We start from the raw sequence: 14,713 nt of genomic DNA, 5'->3' as shown, positions 1-14,713 counted from the left end.
CTTCTGGAAGCCGACTGCGTGGCCTTGCGCTTGTGGTCGCCCTGCTGTTGTCGCCGGTTGGCGTCTCCCGCCGGAGTTCTTGGAGCTTGAGGGGCCACTTTGCCAGTTGTGCTGATTTGAATCTCCGCCTTTATGGAGGAGTCGGCCGTGGCGTACTTGTCCGCTATGATCAGCAGCTCGTCGAGGGTTTCTGGCTCGTCGCAGAGGAGCTTGTGCTTGAGGAGGGTGCCTTCTCTGCACCCGGCTGTGAAGTACTCGATGGCCTGCACCTCGTGCACGCCCTCGCAGGAGTTCCGAAACTCGGCCCAACGCGTGAGGTAATCGTGAGTCGACTCGTCGGGGCCTTGCATGCACAAGGAGAGCTGACGAGGCTTGGGAGGACGCTTGTACGTGCTGGTGAAGTTGCGGACGAACGCTTCGGTGAAGTCGACCCAGCTGTTGATGCTGCGGGGCTTCAGGCTGTTCAGCCATGTCCAGGCCGTGCCCTGGAGCATGAACGGAACGTACTTTACGGCGACACGCTTGTTGCCGTTTGCTATGCTGACAACCGTGGAGTAGTCGACTAGCCAGTCTTCCGGCTTCACGGAGCCGGTATACTTGGGCGTGTCTCTTGGGAGCGTGAACCCTTTGGGAAAGGGCTCGTCTCGAATGCGGGGCCCGAAACAAGGTGGACCCAGCTCATCTTCTTCTTCCAGCGCTAGGGATCGGTGAAGTCGGTCGATCCGGTGGCGGGCGTCATTCTCTCCAACTCCCTCTCGGCGGCCAAGGCGGTCGCCGAGAGTCGGATAGTCAACAGGCGGTGGGGAGACTCGCCTCTCCTTGCGAGGAGGGGAAGGCGGACAGTCGTCCCGTCGTTCCACTGCTCTTGGACGGTCGTCGTGGTCGCGCTCTATGGTAATGCGAGTCCGACTGTGGCCGACAGCCGGATCCTTGTCTCTTCTTCCTCGGGCGCCGCCAGTCGGCATCCGAGATGTCGCACCTTGATCTCGGCGAAGGTCGTCGTTTTGCTGCTGCGGCGCCTCCGCGCGGCAACCGACCTCGTTCTGCGCGGCGTCCGCGTCAAGGAGCCACTGGACTCTCTCCATCATGAGGCGGCGTTCTTCGCCCTCGAAATTGTCCAACTCATCCGCCGCTGCCTGGGCGGCTCGGATGTTCTCCGCTGGTGTAGCGTACATAGGGCGGCTTGCCCCAAACAGGTTGGCGATGGCTACGCCGCGCTGCTGGACCGTGCCAAGGCGGCTGGGCCCCGCCGGGGCCGGCGAGCCGCCGACGGCGCGATCCATCTCCCGATGGTAGGCTTCTGACAAGCGTCTCATGCTGGCCAGCTTCTTCGCGCCTTCAACGAGCTGAAGGCGGCGCGCCTCCAACGTCTCTACGTCAGCGTCTTCTGGAATGGGCGCAGTTAGGTCTTGTAGCGCCGCGCCGAGTCAGTCGTGTGCTCCTCCATCGGGGAGCTCGTCATGACTGATGACGAGCACCTCGGTGACGATGCTTTCGTTGCTCTCCGCGCGAGGGAGAGGTTTGTCGTAGATCACCACATTAGTGGGGAACGCGTCGAGCGACGCGGTGTCGGAGTCGACCAGCATTGGGTCGGTGGAGCCTACAGACTCCAAGTCTACGGCAGGCTCGCCGGAAACGTGGAGTTGATCGAGGAGGCCTGCGAGGAGGCTCTCGGAGCCGCCCGTGCCTGCGTTGGCTGCAGGTTCGTCGGAGAGGCGAACCTCGCCGACAAGTTCGGCCAGGCAGCTGGCTGCGCAGGCGATCTCAATGCCGCGTAGTGCGTCGGTGCAAACTCCGTCTAGCGTGCCTGGCTGGCTGCGCTCGCCAGGGAGGAAAAGGGTTCCCGTCCAGAACAGGTCTCCGGATGGCGGTGCACCATGCCCCACGGTGGGCGCCAAATGTCGGGGTTAGGTGTGACATATGCCAATGGATGGCTTATCATGGTGGGGGCGAGTAGAACGTTGCCGGTGCCTGGAAACGGAATGAGGCGAAGACATGCACGCCGACGAATCTTACCCAGCTTCAGGGCTCTCCAGGGAGATAACACCCCTACTGCTGCTCTGCGGGTTCTCCGCATGATCACTATGGCAAAGTGTTTACACGGTTGCTCCTTGAGCTGTTTCCCGGAGGTAGGAGAGGGCAAGGCTAGCTCTCTCCCTCCTATATGATCTGGTCTAGAGCTAATGGGTTCCAATCCTTTGCATGGGTGCCCTGGGGGGTTTATATAGGCCTACCCCCCGGGGGTACAATGGTAATCCGGCTGGATGCGGGCCCAGCCGTCAGCGCCTCTGGCCTTCGTCTTCCCCGTCGACCGCTGGGGCCCGCCGACTGGCCTGGTACGGAGCTGATAGGCCGCGTCCACGGCGGGCGGGTCTTGCCGGCTGCTGATTACTGTAGCCGTGCTTCTGATGACGCGGGCTTGATCATGAGGTCATGGCAACAGCCCCGCCGCCTGGCGGGCGATCACTATTGCCACTCTCCATCACATCTTGATTAATGGCGCGTGGGCCCCGGGGGAGGGCTCGGCCGACTTCCCGGGGCCGACTCTCGACGGGTCCGACTGGTGGTCCTCTTGCCGTCTCCTGGGGTCTCACTGACTGGTGGGATCTGCTGCCTCTGGGCCGCACAGACAAACCGTCGTGGGTGCAGGATTCGGTCCTTCGGTGCTGATGTCAGGGCCGGCATGGCAATAGTGCCACGCCGCACGGAGATCTTCCGGGGTACGGCGTGCTGTGGCCATGCCTGCCCTTGGTAAGGGGCGGGAGTGGGCTTCATTATAGCCACTCCCTTGCCCCGTCCCACTTGATGAGGTCATGGGGTTTGTTGAAGTCGCAGGCCGACTCCCCAAAGCTGGCTTCTCTGGAGGTCGCCAGTCAGGAGTCAGCTTTCCCTGAAGTCGTCCCTGGGACTCGGCCGTGAGTGGTCAGTCGGCCATCTTGCTGTCAACTTCTTTGAAGGCGGCTCTTCGTCCTGGGGTCTTGAGGGGCGTAGCCTGCCCTGATGTCTTGAAAGGTTTTGGGGCTCGGGTTGGCCTACCCGTGGCCCATTACTCCGACAGTACCCGCGAGTGATTCACGGATTGGGTCCAAAGGACGTTTGTCCCGACGGCGCTCTGAGTGGATCTTTGTGGCGGATCGACAGGGTAGGTTGAGACCACCTAGGAGAGAGGTGGCCTTGGCCCTGGTCGGCGTCCGCGGTTATTTCAAAATAACACGCTTAACGAGATCTGGGTATTTGATCTGAGTCTGGCCATTGGCCTATACGCACTAATCAACTACGCGGGAACAGTTATGGGCACTCGACGTCGTGGTATCAGCCGAAGCCTTCTCGACGTCAGCGACTGGGCGGCGCGCGCCGGGTTGGACTGGAACACCTGCTCTTATATAAGGGAGGCTAGGTCTGCTCGCTGCTACTATGAGAAGGGCTATAGCCAATATGGACATTAACGGTGCACCATGTATGTGGTGCGCCACTGCTATATAGCACTGGCGCGCCAGATACAGGTGCGCCATTAGTGTCCTCATTACTAATGGCGCACCACACACACGGTGCGCCATTACTAGCAAATTTTATTTTTTTTAATTTTTCCAAAACTATTAATGATGCACCAGCACATAGTGTGCTATTAATAGTTTTAACTAATAATGGCGCACCACACACACGGTGCGCCATTACTAACATTTTTTTTCAAAACTAGTAATGGCGCACGAGGGTACAGTGTGCCATTACTAGTTCAAACTAGTAATGGCGCACCACAACCAATGTGCGCCACTACTAACAATTTTTTTTTGCAAAACTAGTAATGATATTTCTTTTGTTCTAGTCCTCATGAATATTTATTTATGTGTTTATTCTGGTATTGAATTTCTAACTCACAAAAAGTATTGAATTTATTAATATTTTTTGAACTCATGAATATTTTTAAATTTCATGGGCACTTTTTGAATTCATGAATATTTTTTCAAATTTGATGATATTTTTTCACATTCATAAATGTTTTACCAATTCATAAATGAATGCAACTAAAAATCCAAAAAATGATGATATTTTCAATTAACAAATTTGATGATATTTTCAAATAACAAATTTGGTGATATTTTTTCATATTCATAAATATTTTCAAATAACAATTTTGTTGATATTTTTTCACTTTCATAAATGTTTTCAAATTTGATCGTCATTTTCTAAAAAAATATTAGATGCAACTAAAAATCCAAAAAAAAGGTTAGTAATGGCGCACCAGGGGAAGGTGCACCATTACTAGCAAAGTACTTATGGCGCACCCCTAGGAGGTGCGCCATTGCTAACCTTCCCCCTCGCTAACCCTCCCCGCCAGACCCCCCTCGCCCGCTCTCGCTCTCCACTGCCGCTGAGCAAACCCCCCGCGCCCGCTCTCCACCGCCGCTGCCGACCCCCCGCACCAGACAACCCCCGCGTCCGCTCCGCCACCGGAGTCGCCGCCGGAGCACTAGGAGGAGGAGTCCTTCTTCTTCCTCCAGCCATCGCCATCTCGCGGTCGCCACCGTCTCTCCAGTCCACCCTGGCCTTCACCGAGCCTGCCATGATCTCCGTGGTGAGTCCCTTAGCCATTCCCCCCTTCGATCCGCCTCCATAGGCCGCCGTAAGCCGCCGCCGTCAACCTCACACTCACCCCACAGCCGGCCCGTGCCCCCGGGCTCCTCTGTCGCGCCTCGGTGCACGCCCTTCCCGTTGCTCCTGCCGTTGGGCACGCATCCGCCTGCGCCCCCCTGGCCATCCCTCGCCCGTGCTTGTCCCCCCGTTGCCGCTCACGCGTGCCCGTGCTGACTGTTGTCGCGCCGCCCCCGCTGCTGCTGTTGCTCTGCTGACTGCACTACTGCTGCTGTTGATGTTTGCTGCTTGGCCGCTGCTTGCTGCTGCCTTGGCGTTGCTCTTTCCCACTGCTGATGCTGCTCTCTGCTGCCGCCACACTACTGCTCTGCCTGTTGCTTGCTAGTTTCCCTTCCAACCCGATTCCATTCCATCTGGTTACGACGTTGTGCTACTGATGCTCGATTGATTGAAGTCCCCTGTCTCCATCCTCCCTTGTTAACGATCCAGAGGGATTTGGTGCCATTTCCATGGGTAATAATCAATTTTTGATTGAGTTAGTGTAATCGTCGGCTGGCCCTGTCATGTTCTTCCACCCCCGCGAACACAACACTCATCTTTTTTATCAGTTTCTTTTTGTTTGCACCGTTCAGGTCCACTCCTTTGTACCCAAAGGTCCAGTGCTTTTTCATATTAGCAAACACCTGTAAGTATGTGTCTGGTTACAGTTTAATCTAATGATCGTTGCCCACCAATGCACGATATGGGCATCTCACCACCACCATAAGAGAACACTAGGATTATCGCATTCGGTTTTAGCCATTTTAGCTAATGCGAGAGAATAATATTATGTGTCGAACCGAGAGTGAGCGTCGTACTGTCATGGGAAGGATTTATTAGGAGTGGCTATTAAGTTGGTGCTTGACACTTGTGGGTGCAATTGCAAAGCTTTCCCCTGTCCATCAATATTATGTGGTGCCTTTTCTTTTTTGAATTTAAAGAGTGCCAACTTCAGCACTAATTAGTGCGAACTTCAACCTCTTAGCCAGACAACAAGTGGATTCCACCACCTCCATCCCAACAACATGCTTTATGGCTGCACAGGCAGTTGACATGTTCCGAGTCGTTGCTTCAATCCAGTGCTCCTCATAGGATTAAGCAAATCCAATTAAGAAAAAAGATAGCACCATCATAGATCACATATCCCTCAAGGAAGAACCACTTTCAGCTATCCATGAAGAACCACTTTCCTGCTTGTCTGCAAAGTGGTTGTTGGAGTCCAGAACACTTAAATAGTTAGTCAAATGAATTGCTTGCTTGCTACTTTTTTAGCTACTCTTTTTATTAAAAAAATTATTGTAGTTTATATCATATATATTGCTGGCATGTATTTCATATGTTCTGTAGCATTAAGGCTACATAGCATGCCATTTTTGTGCCTTGTATTAATTGCTTTCCCTACATGTTTGCAGGTTTAAGTGAAAAAAGAGGAAGAAAGGAGAATCAGGGTAGGGTTTCATGGCTAGAAGATATATTGCAGGGTTTTGTCTCCGACCATCGTGTCGTGATGATATTGGGGGGTTTTGTCTCCGACCATCATGTCATGATGATATTGTGGGGTGTTGTGGGGTTGCAGCAGGGCGGGTGGGATAATGATTTTGCAGGTACCCCGAGAGGCCCTTGATTTTGCCGGTATGTCGATTAACTTCCGTTCCGGCAAATTCGGGTACTCCATATGTCCTATTTTCAGCAAAGGTCATGCTGAAATTTTCCATGAATTTTAGCATGACTTTGCTAAAAATAGGACATATGGGGTACTTGCGACTAATGCATGGGCCAGGGTATCTTAGTACTTAATTAAGTAGGATCAACTGCCTCTTGTGTTATACATATAGAAGTGTGATATCAACTCATAGTTATTACTAATGTCAGTTGCTCGTCATCGATAAACCCTAATCTGGTAGGATGACCTACTAAAAAAGCCCATACCACATATTCTATTTGGATGGCCCTGCTAACCCTTGACCATAAATACTTGAGATGGATGTAGCAGGCTTAAAGAAAGAAATATTTTTAGGCCAACTCCACTGGGCCTGGCTGGAAATGCACAAGTCATCGGACGCAAGAGATGATGTAGTTTTGAATTATGAACGTAGGGAATGTCGTCATCCGACGACAAAAGTCTCCTAGGGGAGTGCGGCTGGTGCCATGACGATCAAGGTCTATGCGACAGGCCTCACCTGGACGATGATCGGCGCTTCAACATTAAGCTCGAGGATACCTTTGAAGTTGAAACGATACACAATGACGACAAGTGTTTTTTCATAATTAAGCATGACTTCAATTATTTCAACGTGTAATTTTCATCTTTTACAATTCGAGTATAGCTTATACCATGCCATGCAAGACGCTATGTCTTGGAGAGGATGGATTTTGAAGACCACGAAAACTATTATGAAACAAAGAAAATTCACCTAAGGACTCATCATGATGTGGATTTTGAAGTAAATCTGTATAATTCTGGGAGCGTAACCCATTTTGGTTGCAAAAATTGGGAAGCATTTTGCAAAATGTATGGTTTTGATGAGGGTATGCTTGTCACCATGGATCTTGGTGATCCTGACATCGACCAAGACAATATGGACATTTGGGTCCTTGTTGATACGCCTCCAGTTCTACCGCTATGTGAGTTTCTCAAACATAGTTAATTATTAACTAATTTATATTGTTCATTTCAAAATAGTTGACAGCTTATTTCCATTGACAGGTTATTTTCATTCTTCAAAGAATGTGCGGGAGATGGTAGACAAAACCCACTACACCGATGGCTCCGAATTAACTTACAAGGAGAAAAATCATCTGGTCAGATTTTGTACTGACATTGAGATTTACAATATCTACAATGAAACTCCTCAACATTATGGTCAATACGTGCCACTAGTGCATGTGTTGAACTACGGTAACTACCATGGAGATACCATGTTAAGATTTTTTACTATTACGACATCCGTGCATCTTTTGCATACTTCTAAAACTAGTACATCATTGCTAACTATGAAGTTATTACTATATTTTCAACAGATAATCCCAGAGAATTGTGTGCCTCATTTGATGTATCATAAAGGTAGCCTTAATGTTTTGAACATACAGCCAGGTCATCCTACGAATCTCTACTGTCCATACCAGATTTCTAAAAGAAGTGGAGACATGCAAATCAAAGGATGGAAAAAATTGTTTGTACAATCGTAAGGAGGTTCTTGGAAGCAAAAGGAAGCGAAGCGCAAGAATTGGAGACAGGATGATCTCCATTCTCCATAATGGAGAGTCAGGGTCTATATTGTTTTATGCTATTTTACCTTAAAGAGGGTATTTAGGTCCTACCTAATACTGATGATCATGTGCTAAGAACAATTAAGCAGGGTTGGTTCGATGACTATGAGGATGATGATTGTATGACTTGTTATTAATAACGAGTAGAACTTGTATGATGATGATTAGTAGAACTTGTTATTATGATGATGCATGATGCGAGCATGAAGAGTTATTATATATTTGTGGATGAAATGAACATGGATTGGATTGAAGTGAAGGCAACATGCATGTGGTGCATGTCGAAAGTAGTACAATCCAAACTTGATCAAGTTAGGATTAGTATTACTTTCGACATGCACCACATGTTGCCTCAGTTCAATCTAAGTCATGTTTAGGCATAGCAGTAGTAGTAGCACGGAGATAAGAGAGGACACATCTCTCAATTATCTCCGAATGCAGTATTACTTTTGACAAACTCGCTACTCGCGGTCTCGAGACTTGTAATGTTCTAACTTTGTTCGGTCTTTTGAATTCGGAGACTAATAGGATGAATTGTATTCGGAGACTAATCTTCTATTGTATTTGATGAATCTGATGTTTATATGTTGTGTTGTCTATATTCTGTGCAGTAATATATATTTGTAACCTGTGCAAATATCAGAAAAGAAAAAAATTCCTAATATTCATACTAGTGGCGCACCATACAGCACATTAGTTGCGCACTGCTATAAAAAATACTAGTGGCGCATTATCTGTTAGTGCGCCATTAGTAACCCAGAGCACAAGGTAAATATGGCACCCTGGGAGGCATACTAATGGCGCACTGCCTGGTGCGCCACTATAGTCTGGTATACTAATGGCGCACCAGGGGTGCGCCATTAGTATATGTTACTAGTGGCGTGATGATAGTGGCACACCTGTAGTGCGCCATTAATGGCCAAAACAGATGCGCCACTAATAAGCCTTTTCCTAGCAGTGGCCGGTCGCGTTCGCAACGTGCAGGTGTGCAATGGGCGATGGGCCCAGACCCCTGCACCATAGGTTTTAGACCGGGGTGCTGACCTCTCTGTTGTGCCTAGATGGGGCTGCAACGTGTTGATCTTCCGAGGCCGGTCATGACCCAGAAAAGTGTGTCCGGCCAAAGGGGATCGATCATGTTGGGTTATGTGGTGCACCCTTGCAGGGAAGTTAATCTATCCGAATAGCCGTGATCTTCGGTAACAGGACGACTTGGAGTTGTACCTTGACCTTATGACAACTAGAACCGGATACTTAATAAAACACACACTTTCAAGTGCCAGATACAATCCGGTGATTGTGCTCTCAGAGGGCGACGAGGGGAGGATCGCCGGGTAGGATTATGCTATGTGATGCTACTTGGAGGACTTCAATCTACTCTCTTCTACATGTTGCAAGATGGAGGCCGCCCAAAGCGTAGTCTTCGATAAGACTAGCTATCCCCCTCTTATTATGGCATTCTGTAGTTCAGTCCACTGATATAGCCTCTTTACACATATACCCATGCATATGTAGTGTAGCTCCTTGCGAGTACTTTGGATGAGTACTCACGGTTGCTTTTCTCCCCCTTTCCCCTCTTTCAATTTCTTCCTGGTTGTCGCAACCAGATGTTGGAGCCCAAGAGCCATACGCCATCGTCGACGACGACCCCTACTACACCGAGGGTGCCTACTACTACGTCCAGGCCGCCAACGACGACCATGAGTAGTTTAGGAGGATCCCAGGCAGGAGGCCTGCGCCTCTTTCGTTCTGTATCCCAGTTTGTGCTAGACTTCTTAAGGCAAACTTGTTTAACTTATGTCTGTACTCTGATATTGTTGCTTCCGCTGACTCGTCTATGATCGAGCTCTTGTATTCGAGCCCTCGACGCCCCTGACTTGTAATATGATGCTTGTATGACTTATTTTAATTTTTAGAGTTGTGTTGTGATATCTTCCCATAAGTCCCTGATCTTGATCGTACACGTTTGCGTGGATGATTAGTGTATGATTGAATCGGGGGCGTCACAGACTTATATGGAGAGTGGGGGACGGATCGAGTATTCGAATCCATCATGATAGCTGGATACCACGCAAAGGTAGCCTTCGGCCGCTGGGCCAAGTTTTTGTGCCAGGGATCATGCGTGTGAGCGATCTCCTCAATGGAGATGCTCCGGGATGGGATCGCCCCAAGCTGGAGGCGATGTTTTCAGAGGGATACGTTCATGATATTCTGCAAATTTGAGTTGGGGGCGCAGGAACGGAAGATACACTTGCTTGGAATTTTACTAAGAATAGTCATTTTTGGGTCAAGTCAGCATACCATCTGGGTATGGAAAAGAAGCGGGCGAGATCGGGACAGCCCGGCTCGTCCTCTTCGGTAGCAACACATCGAGGCTGGCTGGCACTTTGGAGTAAAAATGCACTGGGTAAGGCACTCATCCATGTATGGAGGCTGATTAAGAATGGCCTAGCGGAGGGTTCTGAGCTACTCTGGAGGAAAATCAAACCCGGTGTTTTTTGTCCGGCGTGTGGGCGCGAAGAAATGGTGCATCATAGGTTTTGGGGCTTCTATCATTCCATGTGCTTCTGGAAAGAGTTGAGTTCGATATTGGGTGTGATATTGGCGACCCCACCTCGATTGTTCTGCACCCAGAGCTCGCTTGCATTGTGGCTGCTCCAGTGGATGTCCTTGGCCTCCTATGATGACAAGGCTGCGATGATCCAAGGTCTTTATGCCCTTTGGCTGGCAAGGAATGAAACAAGGGATGGAATACGCATTGAAGAGGCGGACTCGGCGGCGAGGTGGGTTGCAGCGCTGATGGACGAATGGAAGAGGGTGCGTGGTCAGGAGGAATCTTCATCAAGAACAGCTCAACATGTGATTTGGGAACCACCAGCGAATGGCTGGCTTAAAGCAAACGTCGACGGTGCTACATCTCGGTCGGGGCAAGATGGTGGTGCCGGTGTGGTTTTCAGAGACGAGATGGGTTCATTTAGGGGTGCGGCATCTTTTTTCCTTCCTGGGATCTCGCAGCCAGAAACCACTGGGCTGTTAGCTTGCAGAAGAGCGGTGCAAATGGCGCTACAGCAAGACATCCCAAAACTGCATGTGGAGACTGCCTGCCTTGGGGTTGCTAGGATGCTGAATGAGAAAGAAAGAAAGTTGTCGGCGGTTGGCATCATGGTAGAAGAGATCAAGACGATGGTGAGGAATTTGGGAGATTTCAAGGCTACATGGGTCCGGAGGAGCGCGAATAAAGCGGCACATGAGTTAGCTCGTTTTGGTTTATGTAATGCTGTTTCGATTTCGTGGGATTTAGCTCCCCAGATTGTATTCTAAGTATTGTATCAGATGAACTACCTGATCTAGTCTAAATAAAGTGGGGAAGTAACTTTAAAAAAACTCAAGAAAAAAGGTACTTTTTTAGAAATAAGACAAAAGGTACATGCCACACACACAAGGAATGTGCCGGGTGGGCTCGTCATCTGTCGTACGGTGGCAGCTGAGAAGGCCCACTAGTTTTCTCATGTGGGCCAAGTGTCTTCGCATGAAGAAACAAGGAGGCATCAAAATCCCTATTTGACGCACCTTGCTTCAAATTGTTGGGCTTCACACAGGACCAGCCAGCTGGGTGGACCCATTTAGCTATCCGATTTTGGGAACCTTCCAGAATGTTCTCATTTTGCTTCTACTTTTTTTAACATTTTTCTACAACTTCTTTTACCGATTTTGTTTGGGTTTTTTAAAGTCACATTAAAAAAATACAGAAACACTAACGCCCATACGTGTGGGTGTTACTCAACTCGCTCACATGCTTGAATTGTCGTTCGCTATCTTTTGCACGAATCTTGACACGAAAATGTGGATTTGATGTGTCACATAGGACGGGGCTGATGTGTGGGAGTTGGAGAGTTTGCCTACACGCCCGCACCACGCTATTTGTCAGCTGCGCTGTCTGGGCAAACTAGTTTCTGCCCACACAGCCACCACCTAGGTCATGCACGTGTGGGCGAACTGTTTTTCGCCCACATGGCACTCCTACGTTGTGGATGGCAACTGCACTTACGCGAACGTGGCAACTAGGTAAATACACATGGCAACTGTGATTCTTTGCTAGACGGCAACTGCAGTTGCGCGTACGTGGCAACCAGATAAACAGACATGGCAACTGTGATTAACAATACATGACAACTATGGTTGGACCCCACGTGGCAACTAGGTAAACACACATGGCAACCACTGTTTGATCATATGTGGCAAGTAGTTAATCACACACTACAACTACGGTTTGATTACACGTGGCAACTACCATAAATTAGACATGGCAACTATAGTTAATCAAAACAGATAGAGTTGCCATGCTTTTACAAGTACACTTGCCATCCCGAATAACTACATCTGCCAACCAGGATGGCAACTAAATCGTCATCCCGCGGGGTACCTGTTGGAAATATTAGTAATTTACCGAATGATTTTATTAACAGAAATACTAGATAAAGCATGACTAATATAGTAGAGATAAAACAAGTTATGCATTCGGACAGAGAGAAGGTAAAGAGCATCTTCATATATGAACTTGAACTAAACACATCTAGAACAGACACTAGATGAAGTTGCATATATGAAGTAGAACCTAACACATGTAGGACGGAAAGTAGAGCAAAGAACTGTGTCATGACATCTAACAGAAAGAGCAAGAACACGTACAGGACAACAGCAGTGGAAGTGCTGGACTTGGGGTCGGTACCTCGCCTGCCATGTCGTCGAGGAGATCGTGGACGTCGGGGAAGAAGTCGTCGTCGGGGAAGTAGTCGTCGGCGACCGGATCGTCCGTGATGAAGCAGCCAGTAGTCGCGCTGAGCGCTCCCCAAAAACCTTATCACCCTTCTCCCGTACATGACTCAAAAGGTGCGGTTTCGGAGGCTTACTGTCCCGACCTGCGGTGCACGCCGCAAGCCGGGATGGGGAAGATCGTAGCAGCAGTGCAGTGCTCAGGAACTTGTGGCGAGAGGAGGAAGAGGTTCTGGTGCGTCTCTCTGGGAGGAGCGACCTCCCTTTTATAGGTGCAAGAGAAGGAGGCGAGAGGGCAACGACGGGAGGCGAAACGAAGAGACAGAGACGAAGAGAACAACCAGCAGCCGAAGGGCTGCACCATTCGCATTCGAACTCCACTTTCGCAAAAATCTTTTCAGCTTCCGTGTGACCTTTCGTGTACCCGTAGTGAGTGGCAAAAATTTAGATATCGGCTCGGCTCATTCCCGCAACCCGCAACCTGCAGCGCGTCGTGACGAGGCGAGGTGTGGCGTGGCGTGGCGGGCGGAGGAGGAGGAGCACGCGTGGATATCCCTCTTGTTCTCATGCTCGTACAAGTGGGGAAAGAACCTCCCTTATAAGGAGGTCCAACTTCCACTAAACTAGAAATGTGGGACTAAACTTTAGTAGTATCACTTGCCTTGCACGAATGGGCTAAGTGGGTCTCTAGGATTTATTAGGAATTCCTGAAATAGTTATTGGGCTGCCCAAAATAGACTAAATTCCAACAATCTCCCACCAGATCCCAGAGGCACACAGAAATTTTCCTTTGGTTCCAAAACACTATTTTATATACTGGTACTACAGTGGAGACTGTTAAGTTGAACTTCCACCTAGAACTCTATGCTACACTAGTAAATAGGGGTGGGCATATAAACCGATGACCGAAGTATCGAACCGAACTAACCGTGACCGAACCCGAAGTCACCGAAACCGAATTCTTCAGCCATAAATTCGGTCAGCTAATCTGAAAAACCGAACTCTCTTCGGTCAATTCGGTGTACGTATCGAGTAACCGAATACACCGAAGTACCGAAGAAGATGGACTCGAGAGAAACCTACGTAGTCACAGGCCCATAGCCCGCAGCCCACAACCCAACCAGTCGGCCTCAAGAGCCATAAATCCTTCTCCCAATCCCTGCCGCATCCGCATCGGCACCTCGACCGCATCCCTAGCCGCCGCCTGCTACTCTCTTGACCGCTGCAACAACTAACCATATCCATCTCTCTCTCACTCCTCACCTGCTGCCGCTGCCGCCGGTGGCGATGGAGACCTCCCTGCGGCTGCGCGGCGCCGACTCCACCTACGGCCAGCAGCTCGGCCTCTGCATCCACGCCAAGCAGAAGGTACCCCTCGCCTACAACGCACTCCTACAGCTCACAATCTTGCCACCCCATGTCTTCTACTTCTACTGATCCCTGTGGCCGGCGGCGCGGTCCACTTCCACCTCTCAGCCCCGACCCTCCTATCCATCTGACGGCAGTGCTCTTGCTCGTGGAGATGGAAGATGACCGGCCAGGCAGCGACTGTCTCTTCTGCTCAAGCCCGATGCACAGATCCGTGTTGGAAATCTTGGTATGTGATGGAATAAAGAAGGAAGTGGGTTGGCGCATGGATCTGGGGCTCTAATTTTCAACAGCGGGGGTGGAGAGGGCTGAGGTGATGGATGAATTACAGCTTGTAATTAGCGTGTATTTTTGCTATAATTGATCTTGATCGATGTCATATAGCCTGGATGTCTGAATCTCTGTTGCATGCTTGGTTTTCCTTTTGTCACTTACCCTCAAGACTGTGATTCTATTTTGTTTTTGAGACCGAAGTTGGTCTTGCAGAAACATCGGTGTTGTTCGGTCTTGACCGAGACCCGAACCGAAGTGTACGTGCACCGTTTTGTCGGTTAGTGCTTATTTAGGAAACCGATCGGTCAGCAAAATCTAATAACCGATTTTTGTGGAAACCCGAAGCACCGAACCGATCGGTTCGGGGGAACCGAACGCCCAGGCCTACTAGTAAGCAACT

General features: G+C 49.7%; 1 long non-coding RNA gene across 1 annotated transcript; it reads left to right on the top strand.

Moving 5' to 3' along the window:
* Positions 1 to 13,848: 13,848 nt before the first annotated feature.
* On the top strand, positions 13,849 to 14,419 carry LOC123107587 (uncharacterized). Its single transcript, XR_006451698.1, has 2 exons — positions 13,849 to 14,040; positions 14,149 to 14,419. It is a non-coding gene; the product is annotated as an uncharacterized lncRNA (long non-coding RNA).
* Positions 14,420 to 14,713: the final 294 nt, after the last annotated feature.

This window comes from Triticum aestivum, chromosome 5A, assembly GCF_018294505.1.
Source record: "Triticum aestivum cultivar Chinese Spring chromosome 5A, IWGSC CS RefSeq v2.1, whole genome shotgun sequence".
NCBI classification, from domain to species: Eukaryota; Viridiplantae; Streptophyta; class Magnoliopsida; order Poales; family Poaceae; genus Triticum; species Triticum aestivum.
This window is presented reverse-complemented; position numbering and strand designations above follow the sequence as displayed.